This window comes from Lepisosteus platostomus, unplaced genomic scaffold, assembly GCF_059453375.1.
Source record: "Lepisosteus platostomus isolate fLepPlt1 unplaced genomic scaffold, fLepPlt1.hap1 Scaffold_48_H1, whole genome shotgun sequence".
NCBI classification, from domain to species: Eukaryota; Metazoa; Chordata; class Actinopteri; order Semionotiformes; family Lepisosteidae; genus Lepisosteus; species Lepisosteus platostomus.
In genome coordinates this window covers 327,501-345,686 of record NW_028291668.1, presented here as the reverse complement: position 1 = coordinate 345,686, position 18,186 = coordinate 327,501, and the positions used below count along the sequence as shown (strand labels likewise).

Genomic DNA, 18,186 nt, shown 5'->3' with positions numbered 1-18,186 from the left:
AACCAGAGCCACTTGGCAGCAGCGGCACGTAAATACTGTTACTGTCACTGCTCGATACTGACGTTAGCCTACTATACCATGTTCAGCCACCACTAGGAAATGTACGGCTCTAGTACTGGAGCAAACAACAGGAGGGCCAAAGGCACACGGGCACACATGGAGAGTGACGAGAATGGGACTCGAACCCATGCGTGCAGAGTACAATGGATTAGCAGTCCATCGCCTTAACCACTCGGCCACCTCGTCTAGGAAACTGGGCTGTCCAGACATGGGTTGCAGCGCTCCAGATGATCTTTTTCTTTTTTTTCCCTCGTACTCGAGGGTCATTTTCCTGTTCCACATGCGATTTCAACATTTTCCTTGGGAGATGTCAAGCCAGCAAGCCACTGGTTCAGTGGCCATTGTGGAGTTCAGTGGCCCTGTTGTACACAGAATGCACATTGAGCTCCTTGGACATGAAAAGTTCCAGATAAAAGCCATTTGTCATCCTTTCTCTTGGTGTCGATGTTGCTATTGTATGTAAAGGTGGCAACTTGCTCAGCGAACAGGCGGAGCACACACCGAATGCAGATGTGTCTGAGTGGTGTGTCCAAGTGGCTGCAAAACGACAGCACTCCCAGGGCGCCGTGGCTTAGTTGGTTAAAGCGCCTGTCTAGTAAACAGGAGATCCTGGGTCCGAATCCCAGCGGTGCCTTTTTTGTTCTGTGTTCTCGAACAGAACTGGTCATTATGGACAACCGCCTACAGCTAGACCTAATTAAATGCAAGTATTCATTTCCTGTCTTTAACGCGACTTGTTTTTCTTAAAATGGATGCAACTTGCAAAACATGAAATACAAACCTTGCTAATCAGTGCTAGCGGCTGGCAAAAAAAAAAAGAAGTCAGCAATGTTTTTTTTCTTTAACCTTAACCCTGCTAATGGAGAAGAGTTAAACAACCGAGTCTATGCAGCTTAAACGGTGCGCACGTCGGGTTCTTAGCTGAAAGGGTGGTAAATCACGCTCACCCCAGTTCTTAATCTTTTAAAGAGGATACAAAATTGAACCTAGTCGCCACATCACATACATCCTGTTCAATGATAAAAAGGTAACATCTATCCTTGCTCCAGAGTAAATCTCACGTTGAAGGCATCTTTTTTTTCACTTTACCGTGAATCGGGCTCGGCTGCACAGAGGAGAGAGCAGAGCAATGAGGTCACTGGGACAGGGGAGTCACATGCTGGCGGTTTGAATACGCGGAAGATCACTGAGGGATCCACAGTATATGGACCCTCCGTGCGCCATCAGTCCGCACTCCGGACTCTGAATCCTGCCATCCGAGTTAAGATCTCGGCGGAACCTGAGGCGCAGTTCCTTCTTAAAACGTAATCTGGTGAGCATTTCTAGAATCGTACTTGTATAGATGCAGCCTTTAATGTGTTGCTAGGTTAAAATTGATGACTTCTTGTATTTCAGTAGGTAACTGCCCTCTTGATTTCAGATTCAATTTCTTTATTACAGGGGCGCTTTTATGAAGACAGAGTCATGTTCAGGTACTTTGCTTGATGGAGGAAGCTCATTTCGGACTCTGTGATCTGCTCACCTGGAAAGGTCTGCTGTACTACTAAAAGAGAGAAGTAGAGTCTGGAAGAAGGGACAATTTTATGATGCTTTGGAAGGTAGGTTTTTTTTTCTTTGAAATCGAAATGAATCAGAATATCAGTGCAAAAGACAAACTCTTGGTTTGGTTTAAAGAAATATGGTTTTAAAACAGACAAAATGTAGAAAACAGGTGTTTCTCACTTTTGGTAAAGAATGGACCGGGGGTAATAGTTTACTAGTTGCAGTGCTGAGCTCACCGGGTTGCAGTCCTGCAATGTCACACGATGGCCAGTGGCGCAATAGATAACGCGTTTGACTACGAATCAGGAGATTGTAAGTTTGACTCCTGCCTGGCTCGGGTCGTTTTTAAACGCATCGGGCTACTCCCCTAAGTAGTCTGTGCTACTTACTGCATTGTAATCGTACTCAGTAAGAGATTTCCTTCATGTAAATGAACTGCACCTGACAGCTTTAGGAAATCACCTGGGCTCAGTACGGTGCTGAGAGCTCAGCGTTGCTGTTGTTCTAATTAGCACGCACTGCATCGGCTATGAACCCGAACTTTTCAATTATTCCGATCATTAAGTCAACACGTAGTCCACATGAAAGGTAGAAATATTCTCTTGTCTGTCTCTTGTTTGTATAGAACTGAATGTCCCTGACAATGTACTGTTAGTTTTAATTGAAGAACGGCATTTGTGTTCAAATATACCAGACAAGTTTATGTAACTGCTCTTGCGACACTAAGTTGTAATTAGTCAAGAAATAAAGTCGAACAACAGCTGCGGGTTTAATTCTGAACGTATGAGATTGCAGCGCCTTTTACTTCCATTGACAAATGATAGAGATTTGAAGAGAGATCCTTCAGACCAGCAAGCAAACCCACGGCTATTTCGGTTTTCTATCTAGGCAACGTTGGTGTCTGCAATAGCATACATGAAAGCGTGATGCAATTTCTGTGGCTACATTTGTTCCACGTCATGCACAGTAAGAATGTTTCTAACACCAAATACAATGTCAACAATTAGCGATCACGCCTTCTCCTCAGTTAACCCACTGAAACCCTTGCTGTTAACAGTTCTTTAATGCGTGCTTTACGAGCACCTATATATTGTGTCGGTTCTTTCAGTTTTATTCATTAGGTTTTCAAAGGCATAAGTACAACACCAGAGGTGCGAACGCAAGATGTGTGGTTATCTGAAGAACTCATTTCCATGGCAGCGGGGCCAAGCGATTTAGCGTTTTTATAGTACCAGGAAAGGAGAAGCGGCACTTCGCCTTTGCCGCGCAGGCATAAGGAGACGTGCGGCAGACGCCATAGTCGGCAGGATTCAAACCTGCGCGGGGAGTCCCCAACGGATTTCGAGTCCATCGCCTTAACCACTCGGCCACGACTACAGCGAGTTCGCCATCGCCGCATTCCTCCTTTAATCTAACACGGAGTGCGACGTGGCTGCGGAAACCTTTTCAAAGTCGCTCTCCGTTAAAAAAAAATAAATACCTTTGACAAAATACGTGCCGGCAGACAGACACGCCTCAGAGGGTTTAAGGCTGGCTTCACGTTCAAATGATAAAGTCTCCCCGTCCGGATGTCAAAATGCAGTTTTGGCAGACAAAAAAAACAGCAACAAACCACAAATGTGGATAAGGATTTTACAAGCTGCACCACACTGCACTTTCAAAAGCATTTACATTCCTGTTAGACACAGGAATTGCCTTTGATTTGCGTGCTTACAAACGCCATGGAAAACGAAACAAAACTAAAGCCCTCAGCTCTTGCACTTGATTATAATGCCATTACGTGTCGAAGCAGGAATTTACGTCATCCTACCACTGCAACACGGGAAATAGAGGGAAATTAGCACACGCTACGAATCGTCTCAATCACTCCCTAGAGTCGTAAGGCGCATTGAAGGGTGCACCCCCATCATTAATCGTTGTGCCTCTGTGAAAGGAAAGCTCTTGAGCAGTCTTTGAAACAGCTCGGATGAAACACTTGATTGCTTCCATGTGCATCTGGAGTCCATTTCTTATTTTCACTTCACGCCGCCCAAAGCATTTCTAAAACAGGAGATTCGCATTTGGGAATGCGCCCTGCCCTACAAATAAAACAGGTCTACGGGTCTGAAACCTGCTCCACGGAAAACAGCTCTGTTGCGCATTTGATCAAAGGGAGAGTCGCTGTTCTTACTTTTTGATGACATAACACCCAAAGGGGCTTCTTTGGAGCTGTATTCCAACCAGCATCCTAAAGTTTCTTGGCGGTATCCTTTACAGTCCTCTGTTCGGTCGACAAGGACAGAAGGGGGCAGCTTTCCTCACACATACAGTGCAATGTACTGTACTGTTCCCGTTCATTGAATTCGCAGTTCTGCATCAGACCTCTAACTCGTTACATTAGCTTGGATTTAAGCCACGAAGCAGGCTTCTACTGTATAAACGTCTAGAGGAATCACAAACTATTTGAGAGGCCATCATCCCAGGGGGAACTGACAAAGTCTATCCCTAAACACCTAGTGCAGTCTCTCGAGAGACTGTCAAAAATCGCTTTCTCCGTTTGCGTTGCAAGTAAGTGAAAACGCGGTATCAACCCAGAGCCACTTGGCAGCACGGGCATGTAAATACTGTTACTGTCACTGCTCGATACCGACGTTAGGCTACTATACCATGTTCAGCCACCGCTAGAAAATGTACGGCTCTAGTACCGGAGCAAAGAACAGGAGGGCCAACACCGAACGGGCACAAGTGTCAGACAAGGAGAGCGACAAGGATGGGACTCGACCCCATGTGTGTAGAGCACAATAGATTAGCAGTCCATCGCCTTAACCACTCGGCCACCTCGTCAACAAAACTGGGCTGTCCTGACATGGGTTGGGGCACTCCAGTTGATCTTTTTCTTTTTTTTCCCTCATACTCGAGGGTCATTTTCCTGTTCCACATGCGATTTCAACATTTTCCTTGGGAGATGTCAAGCCAGCAAGCCACTACTGTGGTTCAGTGGCCAGTGTGGAGTTCAGTGGCCCTGTTGTACACAGAAAGCACATTGAGCTCCTTGGACATGAAAAGTTCCAGATAAAAGCCATTTGTCATCCTTTCTCTTGGTGTCGATGTTGCTATTGTATGTAAAGGTGGCAACTTGCTCAGCGAGCAGGCGGAGCACACACCGAATGCAGATGTGTCTGAGTGGTGTGTCCAAGTGGCTGCAAAAAGACAGCACTCCCAGGGCGCCGTGGCTTAGTTGGTTAAAGCGCCTGTTTAGTAAACAAGAGATCCTGCGTCTGAATCCCAGTGGTGCCTTTTTTTGTTCTGTGTTCTCGAACAGAACTGGTCATTATGGACAACCGCATACGTCTAGACTTAATTAAATGCAAGTATTCATTTCCTGTCTTGAACGACTTGTTTTTCTTAAAATGGATGCAACTTGCAAAATATGAAATACAAACCTCGCTAATCAGCACTCGCGGCTGGCAAAAAAAAAAGAAGTCAGCAATGTTTTTTTCTTTAACCTTAAGCCTGCTAATGGAGAAGAACCTAGTCGCCATATCACATACATCCGTTTCAACGATAAGAAGGTAACAACTATCCTCACTCCAGTGTAAATCTCACGTTGAGGGCATATTTTTTTCCACTTTACCATGAGTTGGGCACAGCTGCACAGAGGCGAGAGCAGAGCAATGAGGTCACGGGGACAGGGGAGTCACACGCTGGCGGTTTGAACACGCGGAAGATCACTGAGGGATCCACAGTATGTGGACCCTCCGTGCGCCATCATTCCACACTCCAGACTCTGAATCCTGCCATCCGAGTTAAGATCTCGGCGGAACCTGAGGCGCAGTTCTTTCTTAAAACGTAATCTGGTGAGCATTTCTAGAATCGTACTTGTATAGATGCAGCCTTTAATGTGTTGCTAGGTTAAAATTTATGACTGCTTGAACTTCAGTAGGCAACTGCCCTCTTGATTTCGGATTTAATTTCTTTATTACAGGGGCGCTTTTATGATGACAGAGTCATGTTCAGGTACTTTGCTTGATGGAGGAAGCTCATTTCGGACTCTGTGATCTGCTCACCTGGAAAGGTCTGCTGTACTACTACAAGAGAGAAGTAGAGTCTGGAGGAAGGGACAATTTTATGATGCTTTGGAAGGTAATGTTTTTTTTTTCTTTGAAATCGAAATGAATCAGAATATCAGTGCAAAAGACAAACTCTTGGTTTGGTTTAAAGAGATATGATTTTAAAACAGACAAAATGTAGAAAACAGGTGTTTCTCACTTTTGGAAAAGAATGGACCGGGGGTAATATTTTACTAGTTGCAGTGCTAAGCTCACTGGGTTACAGTCCTGCAATGTCACACCAGGGTCAGTGGTGCAATGGATAATGTGTCTGACTATGGATTAGGAGTTTGGAGGTTTGACTCCTGCCTGGCGCTGGTTGTTTTTAAACACATCAGCCTACTCCCTAAGTAGCCTGTGCTACTTACTGCATTGTAAGAGCGATTGTGAGCGGTTTTGTTTTCTCTCTTTGACCAGCCCAGCTGCGCCCCACCCGAAGGCAGGGAAGCACAAAAATTGTATGGAACTCATTCATGCTCCTCTCCATGGAAATCTTTAGTAAAAGGCAAAAGATTTGTACGAGATGAAGAGAAACCAGAGTGCGTGGCTGGACAGCTGCAGGAGCCCAGGCCGCCTTCAAGCCCTCTGCCCTGCCGGTCGTGGTTGGCAATGCACCTGGCCTTACAAACGAGCCAGTGGGGCCCGTTCAGCTCCGGGCTCATCGCCTGCGGCTCTCGGCTTACCTGGCAGGGGAGATACCTTGATCAGCCTGTAGTTGGTGTAGTTGGATTGTTTTCTTGTTTTCTGGAAGCAGTGTTTGTTTTGCAGTTTGAGATGGCAACCTTTGGATCCCGCAAGAATGCTGTACGTTTTGAGCTTTTGGATGACCTCTTCATGGATCGTATGCAGTTAGGCAGAAAAGTGTTACAGAAGGAACTTGGCTTTGAACCTCGGCACTTGGATTTCATCTTCGCTCTCCCAGGTCAGAAAGCATTTGAGGTTGTTTTTGCTACCTATTCTCTGTTTGAACAATGTGTGGATGTGTTTGAGGCAAAAAGAGGGAAAGTTCCTGCCCTTGAGAAGATCAACTTGCAGCCTCTGACACAGAGAGAGAGGAAAACGGTGCATGTTGTTATGTTCTCGGAAATGGCAAAGACGGAGGACATTCACACCTGGCTTAAGCAGTACTGCACAGTCCACCATGGAACTGAGGTTAGAGATGTTGACGGTATAAAAACAGGAGCAAGGACATTCGAGGTTCGCTTGCTACCGGACAATGTAAATGGAGGCTTAAGGCACCTGCCCTCTACAATCCGGCTGGGCGCCTGCAATGGCTATGTTTTTTATGTGGGACAACCAAAGGTGCGTCGGCGCTGTGGTGCTGTGGGACACCTGGCATCGTCCTGCACTGTGAAATGCTGCAAGACCTGTGGCAAACAGGGACATTTAGCCTTTGACTGTTCAATGCTGCCAAAGTGCAATTTATGTGGCTCGGAAGGACACGTTTTTAAGAACTGCCCTCACGCCTACGCCAATAAACTCAAAATGAGAAAGGATGAGGCAGTGCTTGTTTCAGCCAAACCGGCCCGAAAAGCCAAAGCAAACAACAAGTCAAACAAAGAACCCTTGTTGAACAAAGAGTCTCAGCCTCCAGCCAGGATCAGTCCTGCTGTGGCTCCGGGGCCGGTGGAAGAGAAATCCACTACGCTCCCACAACCGCAGACTGCACCAGACAAGCACGAGGGTTTGAAAACCCCAGAGAACAGCGAGGACCCCTCCCCCACTCCTGCTCCTCAGAACGAGGGCCATTGTGGGGCCCCCACCGGTGGAGCGGGTCCAGCGACGATACCCAGGATTCAGCGGAGCTGCTTTTCTCAGACTCTGCAAGTGCTACAGATGCCCTCCTCTCCTCCATCCAGTCCGTCACGGAGGATCTGCAACAGCTGGTGGGTGAGGGGGAAGAGGAGACTGGTGCATCGGCTGCACCCCTTTCCCCTCAGTGCTACCAGGAGCTGGACTTGAGGAAAAGGAAAAATGACTCTGTTTTCTCCCCGAGCGAGGAGGAAGGAGAGCATGGCGATAGGGACAGCTGGAACCCCTCCACCCCTCCTTCTACCCCCTTCCTTGAAATGGACTCCGTGAACGCTTTTACTGCTGCCACCCTGATGAAGGCTCATTCAGAGGATGGCTGGCAGGAAATTGGTAAGAAGAAAAAGAAAAAGAGAAGGTAACAGGTGAGACCGAAGAGAAATGTGTTTTGTAAAGACTGGTTCCACTTTCTTATGTAATATGGCTCTAAACATAATTTCTCTTAACACCAGAGGTATCAATGACAGAGTTAAATGCCAGTGTGTCTTTGATTACCTCCAGCAGAGAGAGGGAGATGTGTTGATGTTGCAGGAGTGTGCTTTAGCCTATCAAGAGAGGTATAAAAGCTTTGAAGATAGGTGGGATAAAGGGCCTTCTGTTTGGTCAGGGGACAATAACAACAGAGCCTCTGGCGTGGCCATTCTTTTCAAAGGATGGGCTTTCAAATTGAAAAGTATTCAGAGGGTCATAGATGGCAGGTTGCTGTGTGTGGATGTGGAATGGGGGACCGTTAACCTGCGGCTAATCAATGTGTATTGTCCTACTGACGTGGGAGGAAGGGTGGAGCTACTCAAGGCACTCTCTCCCCTATTGTTAAGTAGCACAGACGTGATAGTGGGAGGGGATTTTAATTGTATCTTAGAGCACACAGACAGGCAGTCTAGCTCTCCGATAAAATTGGATTCCAGCTCACTGGCCCTGCAAAACTTAGTTCAAGACTTTAAACTCTCAGACACATATAGATGTATATATCCCACAACAGCAGGATATAAATGGTCAGGGAGGAATAGCAGCTCCAGAATTGACTATTGCTTTGTCTCAGAGAGAGTGAAAGTTGTTGGGGTCACTCTTCAGCCTGTCTTCTTCTCAGATCATCAGGCTTTAGGGTGTAGAGTGGAACTCAAGGGCGGGACTGTCTTTGGCCCAGGCCTCTGGAAACTCAACACTAAGCTGCTAGAGAACGAGGGGGTAGTATCCCGCTACAAGGAGAAACTATCACAGTGGCTGTCCTTGCAGTGTCTGTACGGGTCAGTAGGAGAGTGGTGGGAGGAGGTGAAGGTGAGGACAAAGGCCTTTTTCATGGCTGAGGGAAGGAAGGCTGCTGCCAGACGGAGAGGAGTGCTAGCCAGGAAACAGAGGCAGCTGCAGCGTCTCTACACGATGATGCACAGTGGCTTCGATGTGCTCGAGGATATCACCCTTTTAAAAAAGGACATCCGGAGCATAGCCGAAGAAAGTAGTCGAGTGCAGTTCTTGGAAGAAAATGAGAAGTGTTCTCGCCTCTTTTTCAAGAAAGTGGAAGGCTCCAAGTCTGTCATGGAAAGTGTAGTTGATGAGGAGGGACGAGAGAGAACAGAGCCGAGTGCAATCCTCTCCTGCACCGAGGCCTTCTACTCAAGACTGTACAGCTCTACAGAGGTAAAGGATGAAGAAATTCATTTTTTTACCTCAAAGCTAGAAAACGTTTTGAGTGAAGAAGATAGGGAAGTACTTGAGAGGGATTTGACAATAGAAGAGCTGAGACAGGCTATGGAGAGCTTACAGAAGAGGAAAACTCCGGGTGCTGACGGGCTCCCTAAAGAATTTTATTGCACCTTTTGGGATCTGCTTCAGGATCCGCTACTGCTCCTATTCGAGCGAAGCTCCTGTCCAAAGCCCTTTTCCTGCGCCTACAAAATGTAGTGGCCTCACTGGTAGGGAAAGAACAGACTTGTGGGATAGCAGGACGCCTGATGAGCGACAACCTGGCCTTGTTGAGGGATGTCTGTCTGTACTCAGAGGATCGCTCCCTCCCTCTGTGCATTTTAGGTGTAGACCTAGAAAAGGCCTTTGACCGCCTAAACCGGCAGTACTTAACATTGGTACTTGAGCACATGAATTTTTGCCCCATCATGAGAAAGTGGATTAACCTGCTGTACACAGGTAGCAACAGCAGAGTAATGGTTAATGGCAATAGATCACACCCCTTTGAAGTCTGTTCAGAGGTGAGGCAGGCCTGCCCATTATCCCCCTTGTTATTCGTTTTGGCTATGGAGCCCTTAGCCTGTGCCTTGCGCCAGGATCAGGCCATTAATGGGATACCAGTGCCTGGAAGTGGGGGAGGAGATGTAAAGACATCTCTATACATGGATGACCCTGCTCCTCTCTGACAATGCCTCAATTAGCAGAGCTCTGCAGTGCTGTGATCGTTTCTCTTTGGCTTCATCCGCAAAAATTAACAAATCTAAGAGTGAGATTTTTTATCAGAACTGGAGGGAGCCAAAAGAAGGACATGATCTCAGGCTGCAAGAGAAGAGAATTAATTTACAGGTGCCATTCCCCGGCATTGTGGCCATTGTCGGTGCTCACACGCGATAAGATAAGGCGGAGGAGAGTGGGGCATGCCCAGCGGCAGACATTCAAGGAGGGGGCAGTGCGAGGTGAGGTGAGGTGAGGTGCGACACCCCGGAGCCCCGACGCAGCTAATGCGGAGCACTTGTTGGACTGGCATCGAAAGGACGTGTGCGCACGGAGCGAGCCTTCCCTGCGGCGGAGCGCGGGAACTTTCTCCCCCCCTCCCGCTGCAGGAGTTGTGTGCGCTGCAGCGGTGCCGAGAGAAAAGCACAGAAGGCAGCAGGCTCTGGAGAGCAGGTAAGAGATGGAGCCTTGTGGGCAGGCGAGCAGGCCCGTTTTTTGGAAATTGCTGAAAAGGTTTGTTCGGTGTGTGGCAGGCGCACGTCGCGAGCTTGCGTGGCGATCTGCCGGTCTGGAGTTATGCAAATGAGGCCGAATTGCATCCCGGGACATGCTGCGAATGCGCAACGGTGACTGCAGATGTGTAGGAAACGGTGCGCTCGTTTTCTTGTTTTGCCCACACTTTTGAGTGTTAGTGTGGCGTGTGAGTGTGTGAAAGAGTGGGCCCAGCAGGAGGCGGTGGCGTGCAGGGCGAGGAGGTGGCCTAGGCTGCGCAATTTGTGCTGTGGGTGCGGGCCTCTTGCAACTTGGTTTATTTGGTTTATTTATGGTTCGCATAAATAAAACCGGAAAAGAGGAATTTATTCTGCTTCCTGTGCGTGCAGTAGTTACAAAGTTGAACGTCTTTACACGATCTGCTGCAGTTTTCAGTGGGTGGGCTTTGTCAGATGGCTTGGAAAAACGCACTGTGTTTCGGCTCGGGAAACATCATGAGCAGTGTCCTGCATGTTTTCTGTGTATAGCTGTCTTTTAACGCATACAGAATTCATTCGAAATCATTGATTTCTCCAATTAACAAGGGTCGCTTTTTGAACCTGCCAGAAGCATTCTTTCAATGTAACAGATTTACTCCGGGGAAAGGCAGCATGACATTGAGAGTAGCTCAAGCTTTCAGCACCCGTATCGGACTGCGTGTATGCAGACACCGCTCAGAATCCCCTGTAAGATTCTCCTTCAATTCTGTTTTGCATTCCGTTTTTCAAAAGGCTGCGCTTTGCTAGTCACAATCCAAGGCTCATGACAGCATTTGAAACCAATCGCCACTGCGTTGGCCGGGAATCGAACCCGGGTTAACTGCTTGGAAGGCAGCTATGCTCACCACTATATCACCAACGCACGCCAACAGGTGCCCTGCAGGACACCACCAGAGAATGCTCACGATTTCGGAAGCTGTCTCCGGGACGTGGTGATTCCACACATCCTGAATAAATCATGATATTGTTAGTTGCTGTAGCTAGACGTTCAAATGAGTTTCATGGCCAGATGGACTGTTTCCTCCAGCGGTATAGTATTGCAGTGAGACAGCACGATGCCTGCAAGACTGTCACGCTAAACGCCACAGATTGTGTTTGTGTTGGACAGTTGGACCCTACAGTTGGACCCTCGTCGACAACCTGAATAGCTTATTCAGAAGCAGTGCTGGACCGGGAACGAACCAGCTTCTTCCCAGGCACAAGAGTGACTTGTGAGGACTCGCGGTCACACTCTGTGCATAGAGACTTTCTACCAGCCAGCCGGACTGCTGGTAGATCCCCTCGGAGCAACGACTGCCCTGCGCGCCGCAGTCAGATTCCTCCGCCCGTCCTACTCCGAGCTGCACCTTGACTGGTTGGCCGGTAGCCAGAGGACGCCGGGACAACGCCCATTGGACAACCGCTGGAACAGAGGCTGCAACAGAGCCTGTCAGCTGGTTTGGTGTTCGTGCCGGGAAATTCCAAATCCATACACAGCGGATAAGTAAACCCCATGTTCTACATTGCATCTCGAGAATTTAATTGTACCTCAACACAAGTTGTTATCAATTTAATTCATGAGTAATGTATTTACTTCCGAGTTTAGAGTAACAGTGGGTAATAACACTGATTAGCGATTTGGTAACCGAACGATATATATTGACATATATTCTCTGTTGTGTATCTCTTTGTGTTTGCATCTCTTCGGGATTATATACCTTGTATATTGATAACCCTCACAGTAAGGTCTGCCACTCGTATCCAGGCAGACTAGTATATGTTTGGTGCACAATTTATATTAATAAATGTATCTAGTGTATTGAACCCCTGTGTGTGCGTTGTTAGTTGTTCTGACGATTGATTTTCTAAAAGCCCCAACGAACAACCTTGTGATTACTGCTACAATTAATAATTGTCTCAGTAAACCCATCAAACCATTACATTTAATGGCGTCCCTGGGTGGGTGAGTTTAGAATGAAATGAGAATCAGTCGCACAGAATAACTGAAGTTCAGCACAGCACCGCGGCTTCTATACGCGAATACCGGGTGTGCTGATAACTGCGTAAAGAAATCCCCCTGTTTTCTAGCGTTTAGTGTAACGTGTGCTGATTGGAAATCCATCTGCTCGGGTGTCTAGATTCCATACTGTATTTTGGAAAAAGAAAAAAAAAAGTAATACTCTTAAAGTTTCTCTGACGTAATGACAATGGCTGCTAAAATGTCTGAAGTGGAGTCGCTTATAAGTACTATTTCTAGCGACGACAATCCTGGTTACTGGAGTGGTATCGAAAAGTTGAACTTTGATGATATTGAGAAGCTGCAAGTAGATTTAGTAGCTAAGGTAGCGAACCAGCTTAACACAGGAGTGTCTGTGAACGCAGTTCTGGTCCTATCGAGTTTCACCTTAAATCTAGCTAAACAGCTGGAACTGTCTTTGTCCGAGCTGACAAAGTTTCAAAAGCTTCAGGGAACGCTAGAAAGATATAAGGTGGAGCGAGTCGAGTTGTTGGATATAATCAGAGAAAAGAGAGTGAAAAATGAGGAAAGTGAAGACTGACTCAGGGAAGTTTTAGGTAAATTAGATGACTTGTCTGCTAGAGAAACTGCGGCTGAGGTAGCTAGGAGAGACCTGGAAGGGAGCTCGAAAGAAAAAGAAAAAGAAATTGAGAGTTTAAATGAGCTCAGCCAGGAAAGGCAAAAGGAGTCAGATGCTGCCGTACTGGAAGCAAAATAGACTAGATCCCACTTGCATGCCAGCCCACCTAGCAGCCCGGAGCGCTCACCCAGCGCGCCGGGAGGAGGTTTCTCCCGGCCAGGGTCTGTGGTCGGATCGGCATGGGGGAGATCGCCGAGTCCTGCGCGAAACGCAAGGGCGAGTCAGTTCAGGCATAGACCCCCTGCTCCTGATCACGGCCGTCTCCCTGCCCGCGGAGAAACCGTAAAAATTAACCTCCACTCCCTGAGGCAGTTAGCCAAAGATGTAGAAAGGTTTGACCCGTCAGTGTCAGGGAATAATGTGGAGACCTACATCGATGAGCTGAGATATACTTTGCAGTTTATGCCCGAAGCGTCCGAACAGGAAAAGGCTATGTAAGTAAGGAAAACTACCAGCCGAGCGATCCACGAGTGGATGTCTAGACAAGGACCGGAAGTCTGTAATAGCTTTGAGGAGCTGTGTCAGGCAATGATCGGAGAATTTTCGGCTTTTATCGATCTCATAGCTGCCGTGGCTGCTGTGCACCATATTAAGCACGAAAAAGCTGAAGCCCCTCGCGACTATTATCAGAGGCTTAGGCGCACTTATTTTGCAGGGCGGAATGAAGAGGGTTGCGAAGAGAACGTGAATTTCAAAGGTTTATTCATTGCTAATCTGCATCCCTCAGTCAGGAAAATGATTGTGATGCACACACAGCGATGAAAATGGCTGACATTAGAAGGTTGGCTCAAAAAGCCTGGGGAGCTGAAGTCTCTGCTTCCTCAGAGCGAAAACCTGCTAAAACGGCCGTGTTCGCCACTAAAGCCAGCAGGGTTGACGACTCGCCTCAGCTCGAGGCAGCTGAGGTTCCTGAGCTCGCTAAGCCCCGGCACAAAATAGGCAGGCAGGACCGCACTAAGCGTCAGAGCCGCCGTGAGCGCTACGGGGAAGGCAAGGGCTCAGGCAGAGTCTATCATAAGACTGGACGAAGGGAGTCGACTGCAGCCCGCCTGGCCAGGCTTGAACAAGCCCTGCCTGAGAGATCAGGACAGGGTAAACCTTCCGCACCGAATGCCAGAAGTGTGAATGAGCTTAGGGGGACCACGCCCCTTCTCACTGGAGGAGGCGGGGATCCGTCCCAAGCCCCTCCCTCAGTCTATCTGATTGGGTGGGAGGGTTCCTGCCTGGAAGAAGGCTGTGACTCTGAGTTGGGCGCTGACCCCGCCCCTGAAGTCAAAGAAAAGGCAGGCTTCCAACAATTCTTAGGGAATCTCAGCCAGAAAGGCAAAGCAAGGCGTATTTATATCAAGGTTTTTCTTGAAAACGTCTTAGATAGAGAAGCACTGATTGACACTGGGGCTGAAATTAGTTTGATGTCAGCCGATCTACTCAGCGAGCTCAAACGAGTAGCGAAAGGAAAAGGCATCAGACTTAAGGTAGAACCGTGTAAGATAGATATTTCCAGCTATACCCAGGATCATGCCAGGATCACACACCGAGTGTGGGTGGCACTTAGGTTCGGGCCAATGAACATGGTGCATCCTGTTTACATCTCTAGGTTAAAAAGAGAGCCACTACTCATTGGCCAAGACCTGCTTGACAGGCTGGAGCCTCTGGTGGACTGCCAGCGTGGAAAATTGTGGGCTCAGGTCAAAAACCCTAAGCCTGTTGCACAGCAAAAAGGGGGATTCAGTGGTTATGCTGTGATCACACAGTGCCCACTGAACACTATAGCTGAGTTGGAGGTTCCTCCTGGTTCCTCTGGACGAGAATAAATGTCTCTTCTTGCTTTCCAAAACTACAGGGAAGTCCTGCCCAGGCCAGCACTCCCACGGTCTCCCAACTACAGGAGCAGTGCTCCGAGCAGCTGCTTGACCCGCCAGGTAAAGCACACCCCCTTTTCATCCCTGAAGAAGAGTGGATCTCCCTGTCCGGTAATGAATGGGAGTCCTTTCTGTGCACCCTGGTACCTCAGGGGGTCCAGGACTACCACCCCATGGTGGTGGGAGGGGGTCCAGGTGGCAGAAGTGCAGGTTGATGATGTAATTCTTAGCCTCAGCTCTGAGAAGTCCATAATCAGTGAAGGTCTGTTCGAGGACCTGTCGCGAAGCTGTCAGGTGACCCTGGTGACGCAGTCACAGGTTCTGTGGTGGGCACCCCCACCTCATAGGTCCATTTGGAGCAAAGGAAGCTGTGTAGCTTCCATCTCCATCGGAAAAAGGAAGTTTGCTCACTACTTCCAGGTAGCACCTCAGCTGACCCATTCTGTCTGCATTGGTGCAGACCTATTGGTTCGACTGGGCGCCCAGCTGGACACAGTAAACAGTGTGCTGTGGAAACGGGTGGACCCAGATGCCCACTCTCTAAGCGGTGACCCCGAGAACATTCGGTCAGGTCAGACGATTCCTCAGGCCTGCCAGGTAGTAAACGAATCGGACCTGATCGTTCCTGCGTCAACAGCAGGGTTTCCGGTACGCCTTGTCCTAAAGAAGGGACAGAGAATGGACGCTGAGATGGTTTTCTTCCAACCATCAGCTCAGTTTATCAGACTGAACCTAGCAGTCTGTTGTACCCCCAAACTGGAACGGAATGGCCGAGCCACCTGCCTGTTGGTGCAGAACATAGCAAAACAAGATGTCAAAATCCCTGCTCGCACTGACATGGGACTGGAATTGACAATAGTTTCTATGATTTCGAACTGGCCATCCCAGTACTGGGGCAGCTCCCTGGTCCCTTGGCTTCATAAAAGCGCCACTGTAATAAAGAAATTAAATCCAAAATCAAGAGGGCAGTTGCCTACTGAAATACAAGAAGTCATCAATTTTAACCTAGCAACACATTAAAGGCTGCATCTATACAAGTACGATTCTAGAAATGCTCACCAGATTACGTTTTAAGAAGGAACTGCGCTTCAGGTTCTGCCGAGATCTTAACTTGGATGGCAGGATTCAGAGTCCGGAGTGCGGACTGATTGCGCACGGAGGGTCCATATACTGTGGATCCCTCAGTGATCTTCCGCGTGTTCAAACAGCCAGCGTGTGACTCCCCTGTCCCCGTGACCTCATTGCTCTGCTCTCTCCTCTGTGCAGCCGAGCCCGATTCACGGTAAAGTGAAAAAAAATATGCCCTCAACGTGAGATTTACTCTGGAGCGAGGATAGATGTTACCTTTTTATCATTGAACAGGATGTATGTGATGTGGCGACTAGGTTCAATTTTGTATCCTCTTTAAAAGATTAAGGACTGGGGTGAGCGTGATTTACCACCCTTTCAGCTAAGAACCCGACGTGCGCACCGTTTAAGCTGCATAGACTCGGTCGTTTAACTCTTCTCCATTAGCAGGGTTAAGGTTAAAGAAAAAAAACATTGCTGACTTCTTTTTTTTTGCCAGCTGCTAGCGCTGATTAGCAAGGTTTGTATTTCATGTTTTGCAAGTTGCATCCATTTTAAGAAAAACAAGTCGTGTTAAAGACAGGAAATGAATACTTGCATTTAATTAAGTCTAGCCGTAGGCGGTTATCCACTGGGATTCAGACCCAGGGCCTCCTGTTTACTAGACAGGCGCTTTAACCAACTAAGCCACAGCGCCCCGGGAGTGCTGTCCTTTTGCAGCCACTTGGACACACCACTCAGACACATCTGCATTCGGTGTGTGCTCCGTCTGCTCGCTGAGCAAGTTGCCACCTTTACATACAATAGCAACATCGACACCAAGAGAAAGGATGACAAATGGCTTTTATCTGGAACTTTTCATGTCCAAGGAGCTCAATGTGCTTTCTGTGTACAACAGGGCCACTGAACTCCACGCTGGCCACTGAACCACAGCAGTGGCTTGCTGGCTTGACATCTCCCAAGGAAAATGTTGAAATCGCATGTGGAACAGGAAAATGACCCTCGAGTACGAGGGAAAAAAAAGAAAAAGATCATCTGGAGCGCGCCAACCCAGTTGGGACAGCCCAGTTTTGTTAACGAGGTGGCCGAGTGGTTAAGGCGATGGATTGCTAATCCATTGTGCTTTGCACGCATGGGTTCAAATCCCATCCTCGTTGGTTTCCATGTCTGTTTCCATTCTGTTTTTGATCCCTATTGCTCAATGCACAGTGAAAGCATTGCATACATGTGTCTGACAATGAGAAATGGGCCCCTGAGACAGTCATTTGCCTGTTTCACAAATGATCGTATTTTACTAGAGATTCTGTTTGGGATTCAGATGTGCATTCGGACAGCAATCCCTTTCAAGAAATGATACGTTCTGGATGAGGTCAAAGGTGCATCATTTGGACACTTTGTGGGCTTGAAATACAAAGAAAATCATGTTCTATGGTACAAGATAAATACAAAACTTAAGCTTTTATTATAATTAGATTTGTTTATAAAGCATAAGCAATCATTTATTACATTAATATATGTAAAAATAACATTTTAGCATCATACGTTTAGTATATTTAGTCCCTAATGCTGAAAGAAATGATCATAGAACATGACTTCTAACCTTACCTGCGGTGTTTTTGATCCCTATTGCTCAATGCACAGTGAAAGCATTGCATACATGTGTCTGACATTGAGAAATGGGCCCCTGAGACAATTTGCCTGTTTCACAAATGATCGTATTTTACTAGAGATTCTGTTTGGGATTCAGATGTGCATTCGGACAGCAATCCCTTTCAAGAAATGATACGTTCTGGATGAGGTCAAAGGTGCTGGAACACTGTATTTAGGATGTGTTTGCAGTTATTCTGTGTTTCTAGCTTCAACCCAGTGATATATATATATATGCTCACTGCTTTTTTGGTACATGCCCAGGGCAATAATCATTATGAGGATTTATTTCCATATGTGCTAGAGGTAGTGTTGTGAAATTCTTCAACACACTGGATCGCAGGTTTAAACCTGCACTCTTACTCCTTAAATACCAACAAATGCAGATATGTAGCAATCATATTGTAGCTGACACTCATTTGCCTGTTTCACAAATGATCATATTTTACTAGAGATTCTGTTTGGGATACGGATGTGCATTCTGACAACAATCTCTTTCAAAAAATGATTTTACCTTATCGCAGCTTTGCCCCTCTTGCCTCTTTGG

At 47.4% G+C, this 18,186-nt stretch overlaps 6 non-coding genes across 6 annotated transcripts; 2 read left to right on the top strand and 4 right to left on the bottom strand.

Annotated features, from left to right (window-relative positions):
* Window positions 1-164: 164 nt before the first annotated feature.
* On the bottom strand, window positions 165-246 carry trnas-gcu (transfer RNA serine (anticodon GCU)). The gene has a single exon. It is a non-coding gene; the product is annotated as a tRNA-Ser (tRNA).
* A 374-nt stretch (window positions 247-620) lies between these two features.
* trnat-agu (transfer RNA threonine (anticodon AGU)) lies at window positions 621-694 on the top strand. The gene has a single exon. It is a non-coding gene; the product is annotated as a tRNA-Thr (tRNA).
* A 2,203-nt stretch (window positions 695-2,897) lies between these two features.
* On the bottom strand, window positions 2,898-2,979 carry trnas-cga (transfer RNA serine (anticodon CGA)). The gene has a single exon. It is a non-coding gene; the product is annotated as a tRNA-Ser (tRNA).
* Window positions 2,980-6,116: 3,137 nt separating this feature from the next.
* Window positions 6,117-6,233, bottom strand: LOC148633210 (U5 spliceosomal RNA). The gene has a single exon (XR_015934078.1). It is a non-coding gene; the product is annotated as a U5 spliceosomal RNA (small nuclear RNA).
* A 4,983-nt stretch (window positions 6,234-11,216) lies between these two features.
* On the bottom strand, window positions 11,217-11,288 carry trnag-ucc (transfer RNA glycine (anticodon UCC)). The gene has a single exon. It is a non-coding gene; the product is annotated as a tRNA-Gly (tRNA).
* Window positions 11,289-17,067: 5,779 nt separating this feature from the next.
* On the top strand, window positions 17,068-17,149 carry trnas-gcu (transfer RNA serine (anticodon GCU)). Its single transcript has one exon. It is a non-coding gene; the product is annotated as a tRNA-Ser (tRNA).
* The last annotated feature ends 1,037 nt before the right edge of the window (window positions 17,150-18,186 follow it).